This window comes from Lytechinus variegatus, chromosome 1 (assembly GCF_018143015.1).
Source record: "Lytechinus variegatus isolate NC3 chromosome 1, Lvar_3.0, whole genome shotgun sequence".
NCBI lineage: Eukaryota > Metazoa > Echinodermata > Echinoidea > Temnopleuroida > Toxopneustidae > Lytechinus > Lytechinus variegatus.
The window spans coordinates 53,801,624-53,817,926 of NC_054740.1; the positions used below are offsets into that span (position 1 = coordinate 53,801,624).

Below are 16,303 nucleotides of genomic sequence, written 5' to 3' on the forward strand. Positions count from 1 at the left end.
AGCGTCAGACTGAAGATCTGAAGGTCCCTGGTTCAAAACCATCCAAACAAACATGAACTGTCCCGGGTCTCGGCAGAATTTTGGTCACCGTTTTTTTTTCTAAAATACCACATCTCAGCCAGATGTAATACATAGATTGACAAGAAGTTTCCAGATGCCGAGATAGCTCAGTTGGGAGAGCGTCAGACTGAAGATCTGAAGGTCCCTGGTTCAAAACATCCAAAGAAACATGAACTGTCCCGGGTCTCGGCAGAATTTTGGTCACGGTTTTTTTTCTAAAATACCACATCTCAGCCAGATATAATACATAGATTGACAAGAAGTTTTCAGATGCCGAGATAGCGCAGTTGGGAGAGCGTCAGACGGAAGATCTGAAGGTCCCAGGTTAAAAACCATCCAAACATACATGAACTTTCTCGGCAGAATTTCGGTCACCGTTTTTTTCTTCTAAAATACCACATCTCAGTCAGATATAATACATAGATTGACAAGAAGTTTCCAGATGCCGAGATAGCTCAGTTGGGAGAGCGTCAGACTGAAGATCTAAAGGTCCCTGGTTCAAAACCATCCAAAGAAACATGAACTGTCCCGGGTCTCGGCAGAATTTTGGTCACCGTTTTTTCTTCTAACATACCACCTCTCAGCCAGATATACTACATAGATTGACAAGAAGTTTCCAGATGCCGAGATAGCTCAGTTGGGAGAGCGTCAGACTGAAGATCTGAAGGTCCCTGGTCCAAAACCATCCAATGAAACATGAACTGTCCCGGGTCTCGGCAGAATTTTGGTCACCGGATTTTTTTTCTAAAATACCACATCTCAGCCTGATATAATACATAGATTGACAAGAAGTTTCCAGATGCCGAGATAGCTCAGTTGGGAGAGCGTCAGACTGAAGATCTGAAGGTCCCTGGTTCAAACTATCCAAAGAAACATGAACTGTGTCGGGTCTCGGCAGAATTTTGGTCACCGTTTTTTTTTTTCTAAAATACCACATCTCAGCCAGATATAATACATAGATTGACAAGAAGTTTCCAGATGCCGAGATAGCTCAGTTGGGAGAGCGTCAGACTGAAGATCTGAAGGTCCCTGGTTCAAAACCATCCAAAGAAACATGAACTGTCCCGGGTCTCGGCAGAATTTTGGTCACCGGTTTTTCTTCTGAAATACCACATCTCAGCCAGATATAATACATAGATTGACAAGAAGTTTCCAGATGCCGAGATAGCTCAGTTGGGAGAGCGTCAGACTGAAGATCTGAAGGTCCTGGTTCAAAACCATCCAAAGAAACATGAACTGTCCGGGTCTCGGCAGAATTTTGGTCACCGGTTTTTCTTTCTGAAATACCACACTCAGCCAGATATAATACATAGATTGACAAGAAGTTTCCAGATGCCGAGATAGCTCAGTTGGGAGAGCGTCAGACTGAAGATCTGAAGGTCCCTGGTTCAAAACCATCCAAGAAACATGAACTGTCCGGGTCTCGGCAGAATTTTGGTCACCGTTTTTTTTTCTAAAATCCAATCTCAGCCAGATGTAATACATAGATTGACAATAATTTGCGAGAAGTTTCCCAGAGATGGGAAAGTTCAGCTCGTTGGGAGCGTCAGACTGAAGATTGAAGGTCCCTGGTTCAAACCATCCAAAGAAACATGAACTGTCCCGGGTCTCGGCAGAATTTTGGTCACGGTTTTTTTTCTAAAATACCACATCTCAGCCAGATATAATACATAGATTGACAAGAAGTTTTCAGATGCCGAGATAGCGCAGTTGGGAGAGCGTCAGACTGAAGATCTGAAGGTCCCAGGTTAAAAACCATCCAAACATACATGAACTTTCTCGGCAGAATTTCGGTCACCGTTTTTTTCTTCTAAAATACCACATCTCAGTCAGATATAATACATAGATTGACAAGAAGTTTCCAGATGCCGAGATAGCTCAGTTGGGAGAGCGTCAGACTGAAGATCTAAAGGTCCCTGGTTCAAAACCATCCAAAGAAACATGAACTGTCCCGGGTCTCGGCAGAATTTTGGTCACCGTTTCTTCTTCTAACATACCACCTCTCAGCCAGATATACTACATAGATTGACAAGAAGTTTCCAGATGCCGAGATAGCTCAGTTCGGAGAGCGTCAGACTGAAGATCTGAAGGTCCCTGGTTCAAAACCATCCAATGAAACATGAACTGTCCCGGGTCTCGGCAGAATTTTGGTCACCGGATTTTTTTTCTAAAATACCACATCTCAGCCAGATATAATACATAGATTGACAAGAAGTTTCCAGATGCCGAGATAGCTCAGTTGGGAGAGCGTCAGACTGAAGATCTGAAGGTCCCTGGTTCAAAACTATCCAAAGAAACATGAACTGTCCCGGGTCTCGGCAGAATTTTGGTCACCGGTTTTTTTTTTTAAATACCACATCTCAGCCAGATATAATACATAGATTGACAAGAAGTTTCCAGATCCCGAGATAGCTCAATGGGAGAGCGTCAGACTGAAGATCTGAAGGTCCCAGGTTCAAAACTATCCAAAGAAACATGAACTGTCCCGGGTCTCGGCAGAATTTTGGTCACCGTTTTTTTTTCTAAAATACCACATCTCAGCCAGATACAATACATAGATTGACAAGAAGTTTTCAGATGCCGAGATAGCGCAGTTGGGAGAGCGTCAGACTGAAGATCTGAAGGTCCCAGGTTAAAAACCATCCAAACATACATGAACTGTCTCGGCAGAATTTTGGTCACCGTTTTTTTCTTCTAAAATACCACATCTCAGCCAGATATAATACATAGATTGACAAGAAGTTTCCAGATGCCGAGATAGCTCAGTTGGGAGAGCGTCAGACTGAATATCTGAAGGTCAAAACCATCCAAAGAAACATGAACTGTCCCGGGTCTCGGCAGAATTTTGGTCACCGTTTTTTCTTCTAACATACCACCTCTCAGCCAGATATACTACATAGATTGACAAGAAGTTTCCAGATGCCGAGATAGCTCAGTTGGGAGAGCGTCAGACTGAAGATCTGAAGGTCCCTGGTTCAAAACCATCCAAAGAAACATGAACTGTCCCGGGTCTCGGCAGAATTTTGGTCACCGGTTTTTTTTTTCTAAAATACCACATCTCAGCCAGATATAATACATAGATTGACAAGAAGTTTCCAGATGCCGAGATAGCTCAGTTGGGAGAGCGTCAGACTGAAGATCTGAAGGTCCCTGGTTCAAAACCATCCAAAAAGAAACATGAACTGTCCCGGGTCTCGGCAGAATTTTGGTCACCGGTTTTTCTTTCTGAAATACCACATCTCAGCCAGATATAATACATAGATTGACAAGAAGTTTCCAGATGCCGAGATAGCTCAGTTGGGAGAGCGTCAGACTGAAGATCTGAAGGTCCCTGGTTCAAAACCATCCAAAGAAACATGAACTCGGCAGAATTTTGGTCACCGGTTTTTCTTTCTGAAATACCACACTCAGCCAGATATAATACATAGATTGACAAGAAGTTTCCAGATGCCGAGATAGCTCAGTTGGGAGAGCGTCAGACTGAAGATCTGAAGGTCCCTGGTTCAAAACCATCCAATGAAACATGAACTGTCCCGGGTCTCGGCAGAATTTTGGTCACCGGTTTTTTTTCTAAAATACCACATCTCAGCCAGATATAATACATAGATTGACAAGAAGTTTCCAGATGCCGAGATAGCTCAGTTGGGAGAGCGTCAGACTGAAGATCTGAAGGTCCCTGGTTCAAAACTATCCAAAGAAACATGAACTGTCCCGGGTCTCGGCAGAATTTTGGTCACCGGTTTTTTTTTTTTAAATACCACATCTCAGCCAGATATAATACATAGATTGACAAGAAGTTTCCAGATCCCGAGATAGCTCAATTGGGAGAGCGTCAGACTGAAGATCTGAAGGTCCCAGGTTCAAAACTATCCAAAGAAAAATGAACTGTCCCGGGTCTCGGCAGAATTTTGGTCACCGTTTTTTTTTCTAAAATACCACATCTCAGCCAGATACAATACATAGATTGACAAGAAGTTTTCAGATGCCGAGATAGCGCAGTTGGGAGAGCGTCAGACTGAAGATCTGAAGGTCCCAGGTTAAAAACCATCCAAACATACATGAACTGTCTTGGCAGAATTTTGGTCACCGTTTTTTTCTTCTAAAATACCACATCTCAGCCAGATATAATACATAGATTGACAAGAAGTTTCCAGATGCCGAGATAGCTCAGTTGGGAGAGCGTCAGACTGAAGATCTGAAGGTCCCTGGTTCAAAACTATCCAAAGAAACATGAACTGTCCCGGGTCTCGGCAGAATTTTGGTCACCGTTTTTTTTTTCTAAAATACCACATCTCAGCCAGATGTTATACATAGATTGACAAGAAGTTTCCAGATGCCGAGATAGCTCAGTTGGGAGAGCGTCAGACTGAAGATCTGAAGGTCCCTGGTTCAAAACCATCCAAAGAAACATGAACTGTCCCGGGTCTCGGCAGAATTTTGGTCACCGTTTTTTTTTTCTAAAATACCACATCTCAGCCAGATGTAATACATAGATTGACAAGAAGTTTCCAGATGCCGAGATAGCTCAGTTGGGAGAGCGTCAGACTGAAGATCTGAAGGTCCCTGGTTCAAACCATCCAAAGAAACATGAACTGTCCCGGGTCTCGGCAGAATTTTGGTCACGGTTTTTTTTCTAAAATACCACATCTCAGCCAGATATAATACATAGATTGACAAGAAGTTTTCAGATGCCGAGATAGCGCAGTTGGGAGAGCGTCAGACTGAAGATCTGAAGGTCCCTGGTTCAAAACCATCCAAAGAAACATGAACTGTCCCGGGTCTCGGCAGAATTTTGGTCACCGTTTTTTTTTTCTAAAATACCACATCTCAGCCAGATGTAATACATAGATTGACAAGAAGTTTCCAGATGCCGAGATAGCTCAGTTGGGAGAGCGTCAGACTGAAGATCTGAAGGTCCCTGGTTCAAACCATCCAAAGAAACATGAACTGTCCCGGGTCTCGGTAGAATTTTGGTCACCGGTTTTTTTTCTAAAATACCACATCTCAGCCAGATATAATACATAGATTGACAAGAAGTTTTCAGATGCCGAGATAGCGCAGTTGGGAGAGCGTCAGACTGAAGATCTGAAGGTCCCAGGTTAAAAACCATCCAAACATACATGAACTTTCTCGGCAGAATTTCGGTCACCGTTTTTTTCTTCTAAAATACCACATCTCAGTCAGATATAATACATAGATTGACAAGAAGTTTCCAGATGCCGAGATAGCTCAGTTGGGAGAGCGTCAGACTGAAGATCTAAAGGTCCCTGGTTCAAAACCATCCAAAGAAACATGAACTGTCCCGGGTCTCGGCAGAATTTTGGTCACCGTTTCTTCTTCTAACATACCACCTCTCAGCCAGATATACTACATAGATTGACAAGAAGTTTCCAGATGCCGAGATAGCTCAGTTCGGAGAGCGTCAGACTGAAGATCTGAAGGTCCCTGGTTCAAAACCATCCAATGAAACATGAACTGTCCCGGGTCTCGGCAGAATTTTGGTCACCGGATTTTTTTTCTAAAATACCACATCTCAGCCAGATATAATACATAGATTGACAAGAAGTTTCCAGATGCCGAGATAGCTCAGTTGGGAGAGCGTCAGACTGAAGATCTGAAGGTCCCTGGTTCAAAACTATCCAAAGAAACATGAACTGTCCCGGGTCTCGGCAGAATTTTGGTCACCGGTTTTTTTTTTAAATACCACATCTCAGCCAGATATAATACATAGATTGACAAGAAGTTTCCAGATCCCGAGATAGCTCAATTGGGAGAGCGTCAGACTGAAGATCTGAAGGTCCCAGGTTCAAAACTATCCAAAGAAACATGAACTGTCCCGGGTCTCGGCAGAATTTTGGTCACCGTTTTTTTTTCTAAAATACCACATCTCAGCCAGATACAATACATAGATTGACAAGAAGTTTTCAGATGCCGAGATAGCGCAGTTGGGAGAGCGTCAGACTGAAGATCTGAAGGTCCCAGGTTAAAAACCATCCAAACATACATGAACTGTCTCGGCAGAATTTTGGTCACCGTTTTTTTCTTCTAAAATACCACATCTCAGCCAGATATAATACATAGATTGACAAGAAGTTTCCAGATGCCGAGATAGCTCAGTTGGGAGAGCGTCAGACTGAATATCTGAAGGTCAAAACCATCCAAAGAAACATGAACTGTCCGGGTCTCGGCAGAATTTTGGTCACCGTTTTTTCTTCTAACATACCACCTCTCAGCCAGATATACTACATAGATTGACAAGAAGTTTCCAGATGCCGAGATAGCTCAGTTGGGAGAGCGTCAGACTGAAGATCTGAAGGTCCCTGGTTCAAAACCATCCAATGAAACATGAACTGTCCCGGGTCTCGGCAGAATTTTGGTCACCGGATTTTTTTTCTAAAATACCACATCTCAGCCAGATATAATACATAGATTGACAAGAAGTTTCCAGATGCCGAGATAGCTCAGTTGGGAGAGCGTCAGACTGAAGATCTGAAGGTCCCTGGTTCAAAACCATCCAAAGAAACATGAACTGTCCCGGGTCTCGGCAGAATTTTGGTCACCGGTTTTTCTTTCTGAAATACCACATCTCAGCCAGATATAATACATAGATTGACAAGAAGTTTCCAGATGCCGAGATAGCTCAGTTGGGAGAGCGTCAGACTGAAGATCTGAAGGTCCCTGGTTCAAAACCATCCAAAGAAACATGAACTCGGCAGAATTTTGGTCACCGGTTTTTCTTTCTGAAATACCACACTCAGCCAGATATAATACATAGATTGACAAGAAGTTTCCAGATGCCGAGATAGCTCAGTTGGGAGAGCGTCAGACTGAAGATCTGAAGGTCCCTGGTTCAAAACCATCCAAAGAAACATGAACTGTCCCGGGTCTCGGCAGAATTTTGGTCACCGTTTTTTTTTTCTAAAATACCACATCTCAGCCAGATGTAATATAGATTGACAAGAAGTTTCCAGATGCCGAGATAGCTCAGTTGGGAGAGCGTCAGACTGAAGATCTGAAGGTCCCTGGTTCAAAACCATCCAAAGAAACATGAACTGTCCCGGGTCTCGGCAGAATTTTGGTCACCGGTTTTTTTTCTAAAATACCACATCTCAGCCAGATATAATACATAGATTGACAAGAAGTTTTCAGATGCCGAGATAGCACAGTTGGGAGAGCGTCAGACTGAAGATCTGAAGGTCCCAGGTTAAAAACCATCCAAACATACATGAACTTTCTCGGCAGAATTTCGGTCACCGTTTTTTTCTTCTAAAATACCACATCTCAGTCAGATATAATACATAGATTGACAAGAAGTTTCCAGATGCCGAGATAGCTCAGTTGGGAGAGCGTCAGACTGAAGATCTAAAGGTCCCTGGTTCAAAACCATCCAAAGAAACATGAACTGTCCCGGGTCTCGGCAGAATTTAAGTCACCGTTTTTTCTTCTAACATACCACCTCTCAGCCAGATATACTACATAGATTGACAAGAAGTTTCCAGATGCCGAGATAGCTCAGTTGGGAGAGCGTCAGACTGAAGATCTGAAGGTCCCTGGTTCAAAACCATCCAATGAAACATGAACTGTCCCGGGTCTCGGCAGAATTTTGGTCACCGGATTTTTTTTCTAAATACCACATCTCAGCCAGATATAATACATAGATTGACAAGAAGTTTCCAGATGCCGAGATAGCTCAGTTGGGAGAGCGTCAGACTGAAGATCTGAAGGTCCCTGGTTCAAAACTATCCAAAGAAACATGAACTGTGTCGGGTCTCGGCAGAATTTTGGTCACCGTTTTTTTTTTTCTAAAATACCACATCTCAGCCAGATATAATACATAGATTGACAAGAAGTTTCCAAATGCCGAGATAGCTCAGTTGGGAGAGCGTCAGACTGAAGATCTGAAGGTCCCTGGTTCAAAACCATCCAAAGAAACATGAACTGTCCCGGGTCTCGGCAGAATTTTGGTCACCGGATTTTTTTTCTAAAATACCACATCTCAGCCAGATATAATACATAGATTGACAAGAAGTTTCCAGATGCCGAGATAGCTCAGTTGGGAGAGCGTCAGACTGAAGATCTGAAGGTCCCTGGTTCAAAACTATCCAAAGAAACATGAACTGTCCCGGGTCTCGGCAGAATTTTGGTCACCGGTTTTTTTTTTTAAATACCACATCTCAGCCAGATATAATACATAGATTGACAAGAAGTTTCCAGATCCCGAGATAGCTCAATTGGGAGAGCGTCAGACTGAAGATCTGAAGGTCCCAGGTTCAAAACTATCCAAAGAAACATGAACTGTCCCGGGTCTCGGCAGAATTTTGGTCACCGTTTTTTTGTCTAAAATACCACATCTCAGCCAGATACAATACATAGATTGACAAGAAGTTTTCAGATGCCGAGATAGCGCAGTTGGGAGAGCGTCAGACTGAAGATCTGAAGGTCCCAGGTTAAAAACCATCCAAACATACATGAACTGTCTCGGCAGAATTTTGGTCACCGTTTTTTTCTTCTAAAATACCACATCTCAGCCAGATATAATAATAGATTGAACAAGAAGTTTCCAGATGCCGAGATAGCTCAGTTGGGAGAGCGTCAGACTGAATATCTGAAGGAAAAACCATCCAAAGAAACATGAACTGTCCCGGGTCTCGGCAGAATTTTGGTCACCGTTTTTTCTTCTAACATACCACCTCTCAGCCAGATATACTACATAGATTGACAAGAAGTTTCCAGATGCCGAGATAGCTCAGTTGGGAGAGCGTCAGACTGAAGATCTGAAGGTCCCTGGTTCAAAACCATCCAATGAAACATGAACTGTCCCGGGTCTCGGCAGAATTTTGGTCACCGGATTTTTTTTCTAAAATACCACATCTCAGCCAGATATAATACATAGATTGACAAGAAGTTTCCAGATGCCGAGATAGCTCAGTTGGGAGAGCGTCAGACTGAAGATCTGAAGGTCCCTGGTTCAAAACCATCCAAAGAAACATGAACTGTCCCGGGTCTCGGCAGAATTTTGGTCACCGGTTTTTCTTTCTGAAATACCACATCTCAGCCAGATATAATACATAGATTGACAAGAAGTTTCCAGATGCCGAGATAGCTCAGTTGGGAGAGCGTCAGACTGAAGATCTGAAGGTCCCTGGTTCAAAACCATCCAAAGAAACATGAACTCGGCAGAATTTTGGTCACCGGTTTTTCTTTCTGAAATACCACACTCAGCCAGATATAATACATAGATTGACAAGAAGTTTCCAGATGCCGAGATAGCTCAGTTGGGAGAGCGTCAGACTGAAGATCTGAAGGTCCCTGGTTCAAAACCATCGAAAGAAACATGAACTGTCCCGGGTCTCGGCAGAATTTTGGTCACCGTTTTTTTTTCTAAAATACCACATCTCAGCCAGATGTAATATATAGATTGACAAGAAGTTTCCAGATGCCGAGATAGCTCAGTTGGGAGAGCGTCAGACTGAAGATCTGAAGGTCCCTGGTTCAAAACTATCCAAAGAAACATGAACTGTCCCGGGTCTCGGCAGAATTTTGGTCACCGTTTTTTTTTTAAAATACCACATCTCAGCCAGATACAATACATAGATTGACAAGAAGTTTTCAGATGCCGAGATAGCGCAGTTGGGAGAGCGTCAGACTGAAGATCTGAAGGTCCCAGGTTAAAAACCATCCAAACATACATGAACTGTCTCGGCAGAATTTTGGTCACCGTTTTTTTCTTCTAAAATACCACATCTCAGCCAGATATAATACATAGATTGACAAGAAGTTTCCAGATGCCGAGATAGCTCAGTTGGGAGAGCGTCAGACTGAATATCTGAAGGTCAAAACCATCCAAAGAAACATGAACTGTCCCGGGTCTCGGCAGAATTTTGGTCACCGTTTTTTCTTCTAACATACCACCTCTCAGCCAGATATACTACATAGATTGACAAGAAGTTTCCAGATGCCGAGATAGCTCAGTTGGGAGAGCGTCAGACTGAAGATCTGAAGGTCCCTGGTTCAAAACCATCCAATGAAACATGAACTGTCCCGGGTCTCGGCAGAATTTTGGTCACCGGATTTTTTTTCTAAAATACCACATCTCAGCCAGATATAATACATAGATTGACAAGAAGTTTCCAGATGCCGAGATAGCTCAGTTGGGAGAGTGTCAGACTGAAGATCTGAAGGTCCCTGGTTCAAAACCATCCAAAGAAACATGAACTGTCCCGGGTCTCGGCAGAATTTTGGTCACCGGTTTTTCTTTCTGAAATACCACATCTCAGCCAGATATAATACATAGATTGACAAGAAGTTTCCAGATGCCGAGATAGCTCAGTTGGGAGAGCGTCAGACTGAAGATCTGAAGGTCCCTGGTTCAAAACCATCCAAAGAAACATGAACTCGGCAGAATTTTGGTCACCGGTTTTTCTTTCTGAAATACCACACTCAGCCAGATATAATACATAGATTGACAAGAAGTTTCCAGATGCCGAGATAGCTCAGTTGGGAGAGCGTCAGACTGAAGATCTGAAGGTCCCTGGTTCAAAACCATCCAAAGAAACATGAACTGTCCCGGGTCTCGGCAGAATTTTGGTCACCGTTTTTTCTTCTAACATACCACCTCTCAGCCAGATATACTACATAGATTGACAAGAAGTTTCCAGATGCCGAGATAGCTCAGTTGGGAGAGCGTCAGACTGAAGATCTGAAGGTCCCTGGTTCAAAACCATCCAATGAAACATGAACTGTCCCGGGTCTCGGCAGAATTTTGGTCACCGGATTTTTTTTCTAAAATACCACATCTCAGCCAGATATAATACATAGATTGACAAGAAGTTTCCAGATGCCGAGATAGCTCAGTTGGGAGAGCGTCAGACTGAAGATCTGAAGGTCCCTGGTTCAAAACTATCCAAAGAAACATGAACTGTGTCGGGTCTCGGCAGAATTTTGGTCACCGTTTTTTTTTCTAAAATACCACATCTCAGCCAGATATAATACATAGATTGACAAGAAGTTTCCAAATGCCGAGATAGCTCAGTTGGGAGAGCGTCAGACTGAAGATCTGAAGGTCCCTGGTTCAAAACCATCCAAAGAAACATGAACTGTCCCGGGTCTCGGCAGAATTTTGGTCACCGGATTTTTTTTCTAAAATACCACATCTCAGCCAGATATAATACATAGATTGACAAGAAGTTTCCAGATGCCGAGATAGCTCAGTTGGGAGAGCGTCAGACTGAAGATCTGAAGGTCCCTGGTTCAAAACTATCCAAAGAAACATGAACTGTCCCGGGTCTCGGCAGAATTTTGGTCACCGGTTTTTTTTTTTAAATACCACATCTCAGCCAGATATAATACATAGATTGACAAGAAGTTTCCAGATCCCGAGATAGCTCAATTGGGAGAGCGTCAGACTGAAGATCTGAAGGTCCCAGGTTCAAAACTATCCAAAGAAACATGAACTGTCCCGGGTCTCGGCAGAATTTTGGTCACCGTTTTTTTTTCTAAAATACCACATCTCAGCCAGATACAATACATAGATTGACAAGAAGTTTCCAGATGCCGAGATAGCTCAGTTGGGAGAGCGTCAGACTGAAGATCTGAAGGTCCCTGGTTCAAAACTATCCAAAGAAACATGAACTGTGTCGGGTCTCGGCAGAATTTTGGTCACCGTTTTTTTTTTTCTAAAATACCACATCTCAGCCAGATATAATACATAGATTGACAAGAAGTTTCCAAATGCCGAGATAGCTCAGTTGGGAGAGCGTCAGACTGAAGATCTGAAGGTCCCTGGTTCAAAACCATCCAAAGAAACATGAACTGTCCCGGGTCTCGGCAGAATTTTGGTCACCGGATTTTTTTTCTAAAATACCACATCTCAGCCAGATATAATACATAGATTGACAAGAAGTTTCCAGATGCCGAGATAGCTCAGTTGGGAGAGCGTCAGACTGAAGATCTGAAGGTCCCTGGTTCAAAACTATCCAAAGAAACATGAACTGTCCCGGGTCTCGGCAGAATTTTGGTCACCGGTTTTTTTTTTTAAATACCACATCTCAGCCAGATATAATACATAGATTGACAAGAAGTTTCCAGATCCCGAGATAGCTCAATTGGGAGAGCGTCAGACTGAAGATCTGAAGGTCCCAGGTTCAAAACTATCCAAAGAAACATGAACTGTCCCGGGTCTCGGCAGAATTTTGGTCACCGTTTTTTTTTCTAAAATACCACATCTCAGCAGATACAATACATAGATTGACAGGAAGTTTTCAGATGCCGAGATAGCGCAGTTGGGAGAGCGTCAGACTGAAGATCTGAAGGTCCCATGTTAAAAACCATCCAAACATACATGAACTGTCTCGGCAGAATTTTGGTCACCGTTTTTTTCTTCTAAAATACCACATCTCAGCCAGATATAATACATAGATTGACAAGAAGTTTCCAGATGCCGAGATAGCTCAGTTGGGAGAGCGTCAGACTGAATATCTGAAGGTCAAAACCATCCAAAGAAACATGAACTGTCCCGGGTCTCGGCAGAATTTTGGTCACCGTTTTTTCTTCTAACATACCACCTCTCAGCCAGATATACTACATAGATTGACAAGAAGTTTCCAGATGCCGAGATAGCTCAGTTGGGAGAGCGTCAGACTGAAGATCTGAAGGTCCCTGGTTCAAAACCATCCAAAGAAACATGAACTGTCCCGGGTCTCGGCAGAATTTTGGTCACGGTTTTTTTTTCTAAAATACCACATCTCAGCCAGATATAATACATAGATTGACAAGAAGTTTCCAGATGCCGAGATAGCTCAGTTGGGAGAGCGTCAGACTGAAGATCTGAAGGTCCCTGGTTCAAAACCATCCAAAGAAACATGAACTGTCCCGGGTCTCGGCAGAATTTTGGTCACCGGTTTTTCTTTCTGAAATACCACATCTCAGCCAGATATAATACATAGATTGACAAGAAGTTTCCAGATGCCGAGATAGCTCAGTTGGGAGAGCGTCAGACTGAAGATCTGAAGGTCCCTGGTTCAAAACCATCCAATGAAACATGAACTGTCCCGGGTCTCGGCAGAATTTTGGTCACCGGATTTTTTTTCTAAATACCACATCTCAGCCAGATATAATACATAGATTGACAAGAAGTTTCCAGATGCCGAGATAGCTCAGTTGGGAGAGCGTCAGACTGAAGATCTGAAGGTCCCTGGTTCAAAACCATCCAAAGAAACATGAACTGTCCCGGGTCTCGGCAGAATTTTGGTCACCGGTTTTTCTTTCTGAAATACCACATCTCAGCCAGATATAATACATAGATTGACAAGAAGTTTCCAGATGCCGAGATAGCTCAGTTGGGAGAGCGTCAGACTGAAGATCTGAAGGTCCCTGGTTCAAAACCATCCAAAGAAACATGAACTCGGCAGAATTTTGGTCACCGGTTTTTCTTTCTGAAATACCACACTCAGCCAGATATAATACATAGATTGACAAGAAGTTTCCAGATGCCGAGATAGCTCAGTTGGGAGAGCGTCAGACTGAAGATCTGAAGGTCCCTGGTTCAAAACCATCGAAAGAAACATGAACTGTCCCGGGTCTCGGCAGAATTTTGGTCACCGTTTTTTTTTCTAAAATACCACATCTCAGCCAGATGTAATATATAGATTGACAAGAAGTTTCCAGATGCCGAGATAGCTCAGTTGGGAGAGCGTCAGACTGAAGATCTGAAGGTCCCTGGTTCAAAACCATCCAAAGAAACATGAACTGTCCCGGGTCTCGGCAGAATTTTGGTCACCGGTTTTTTTTCTAAAATACCACATCTCAGCCAGATATAATACATAGATTGACAAGAAGTTTTCAGATGCCGAGATAGCGCAGTTGGGAGAGCGTCAGACTGAAGATCTGAAGGTCCCAGGTTAAAAACCATCCAAACATACATGAACTTTCTCGGCAGAATTTCGGTCACCGTTTTTTTCTTCTAAAATACCACATCTCAGTCAGATATAATACATAGATTGACAAGAAGTTTCCAGATGCCGAGATAGCTCAGTTGGGAGAGCGTCAGACTGAAGATCTAAAGGTCCCTGGTTCAAAACCATCCAAAGAAACATGAACTGTCCCGGGTCTCGGCAGAATTTTGGTCACCGTTTTTTTCTTCTAACATACCACCTCTCAGCCAGATATACTACATAGATTGAAAGGAAGTTTCCAGATGCCGAGATAGCTCAGTTGGGAGAGCGTCAGACTGAAGATCTGAAGGTCCCTGGTTCAAAACCATCCAATGAAAGATGAACTGTCCCGGGTCTCGGCAGAATTTTGGTCACCGGATTTTTTTTCTAAAATACCACATCTCAGCCATATATAATAAATAGATTGACAAGAAGTTTCCAGATGCCGAGATGGCTCAGTTGGGAGAGCGTCAGACTGAAGATCTGAAGGTCCCTGGTTCAAAACTATCCAAAGAAACATGAACTGTGTCGGGTCCCGGCAGAATTTTGGTCACCGTTTTTTTTTTCTAAAATACCACATCTCAGCCAGATATAATACATAGATTGACAAGAAGTTTCCAAATGCCGAGATAGCTCAGTTGGGAGAGCGTCAGACTGAAGATCTGAAGGTCCCTGGTTCAAAACCATCCAAAGAAACATGAACTGTCCCGGGTCTCGGCAGAATTTTGGTCACCGGTTTTTCTTTCTGAAATACCACATCTCAGCCAGATATAATACATAGATTGACAAGAAGTTTCCAGATGCCGAGATAGCTCAGTTGGGAGAGCGTCAGACTGAAGATCTGAAGGTCCCTGGTTCAAAACCATCCAAAGAAACATGAACTGTCCCGGGTCTCGGCAGAATTTTGGTCACCGGTTTTTCTTTCTGAAATACCACACTCAGCCAGATATAATACATAGATTGACAAGAAGTTTCCAGATGCCGAGATAGCTCAGTTGGGAGAGCGTCAGACTGAAGATCTGAAGGTCCCTGGTTCAAAACCATCCAAAGAAACATGAACTGTCCCGGTCTCGGCAGAATTTTGGTCACCGTTTTTTTTTTCTAAAATACCACATCTCAGCCAGATGTAATACATAGATTGACAAGAAGTTTCCAGATGCCGAGATAGCTCAGTTGGAAGAGCGTCAGACTGAAGATCTGAAGGTCCCTGGTTCAAACCATCCAAAGAAACATGAACTGTCCGGGTCTCGGCAGAATTTTGGTCACCGGTTTTTTTTCTAAAATACCACATCTCAGCCAGATATAATACATAGATTGACAAGAAGTTTTCAGATGCCGAGATAGCGCAGTTGGGAGAGCGTCAGACTGAAGATCTGAAGGTCCCAGGTTAAAAACCATCCAAACATACATGAACTTTCTCGGCAGAATTTCGGTCACCGTTTTTTCTTCTAAAATACCACATCTCAGTCAGATATAATACATAGATTGACAAGAAGTTTCCAGATGCCGAGATAGCTCAGTTGGGAGAGCGTCAGACTGAAGATCTAAAGGTCCCTGGTTCAAAACCATCCAAAGAAACATGAACTGTCCCGGGTCTCGGCAGAATTTTGGTCACCGTTTTTTCTTCTAACATACCACCTCTCAGCCAGATATACTACATAGATTGACAAGAAATTTCCAGATGCCGAGATAGCTCAGTTGGGAGAGCGTCAGACTGAAGATCTGAAGGTCCCTGGTTCAAAACCATCCAATGAAACATGAACTGTCCGGGTCTCGGCAGAATTTTGGTCACCGGATTTTTTTTCTAAAATACCACATCTCAGCCAGATATAATACATAGATTGACAAGAAGTTTCCAGATGCCGAGATAGCTCAGTTGGGAGAGCGTCAGACTGAAGATCTGAAGGTCCCTGGTTCAAAACTATCCAAAGAAACATGAACTGTCCGGGTCACGGCAGAATTTTGGTCACCGGTTTTTTTTTTAAATACCACATCTCAGCCAGATATAATACATAGATTGACAAGAAGTTTCCAGATGCCGAGATAGCTCAGTTGGGAGAGCGTCAGACTGAAGATCTGAAGGTCCCTGGTTCAAAACCATCCAAAGAAACATGAACTCGGCAGAATTTTGGTCACCGGTTTTTCTTTCTGAAATACCACACTCAGCCAGATATAATACATAGATTGACAAGAAGTTTCCAGATGCCGAGATAGCTCAGTTGGGAGAGCGTCAGACTGAAGATCTGAAGGTCCCTGGTTCAAAACCATCGAAAGAAACATGAACTGTCCCGGGTCTCGGCAGAATTTTGGTC

The 16,303-nt window shown here is 43.2% G+C and overlaps 4 non-coding genes across 4 annotated transcripts; all 4 read left to right on the forward strand.

Moving 5' to 3' along the window:
* The first annotated feature begins 156 nt into the window (after positions 1-156).
* On the forward strand, positions 157-252 carry TRNAF-GAA. The gene has a single exon. It is a non-coding gene; the product is annotated as a tRNA-Phe (tRNA).
* A 1,142-nt stretch (positions 253-1,394) lies between these two features.
* On the forward strand, positions 1,395-1,489 carry TRNAF-GAA. The gene has a single exon. It is a non-coding gene; the product is annotated as a tRNA-Phe (tRNA).
* Positions 1,490-4,574: 3,085 nt separating this feature from the next.
* On the forward strand, positions 4,575-4,670 carry TRNAF-GAA. The gene has a single exon. It is a non-coding gene; the product is annotated as a tRNA-Phe (tRNA).
* Positions 4,671-15,149: 10,479 nt separating this feature from the next.
* On the forward strand, positions 15,150-15,244 carry TRNAF-GAA. Its single transcript has one exon. It is a non-coding gene; the product is annotated as a tRNA-Phe (tRNA).
* The last annotated feature ends 1,059 nt before the right edge of the window (positions 15,245-16,303 follow it).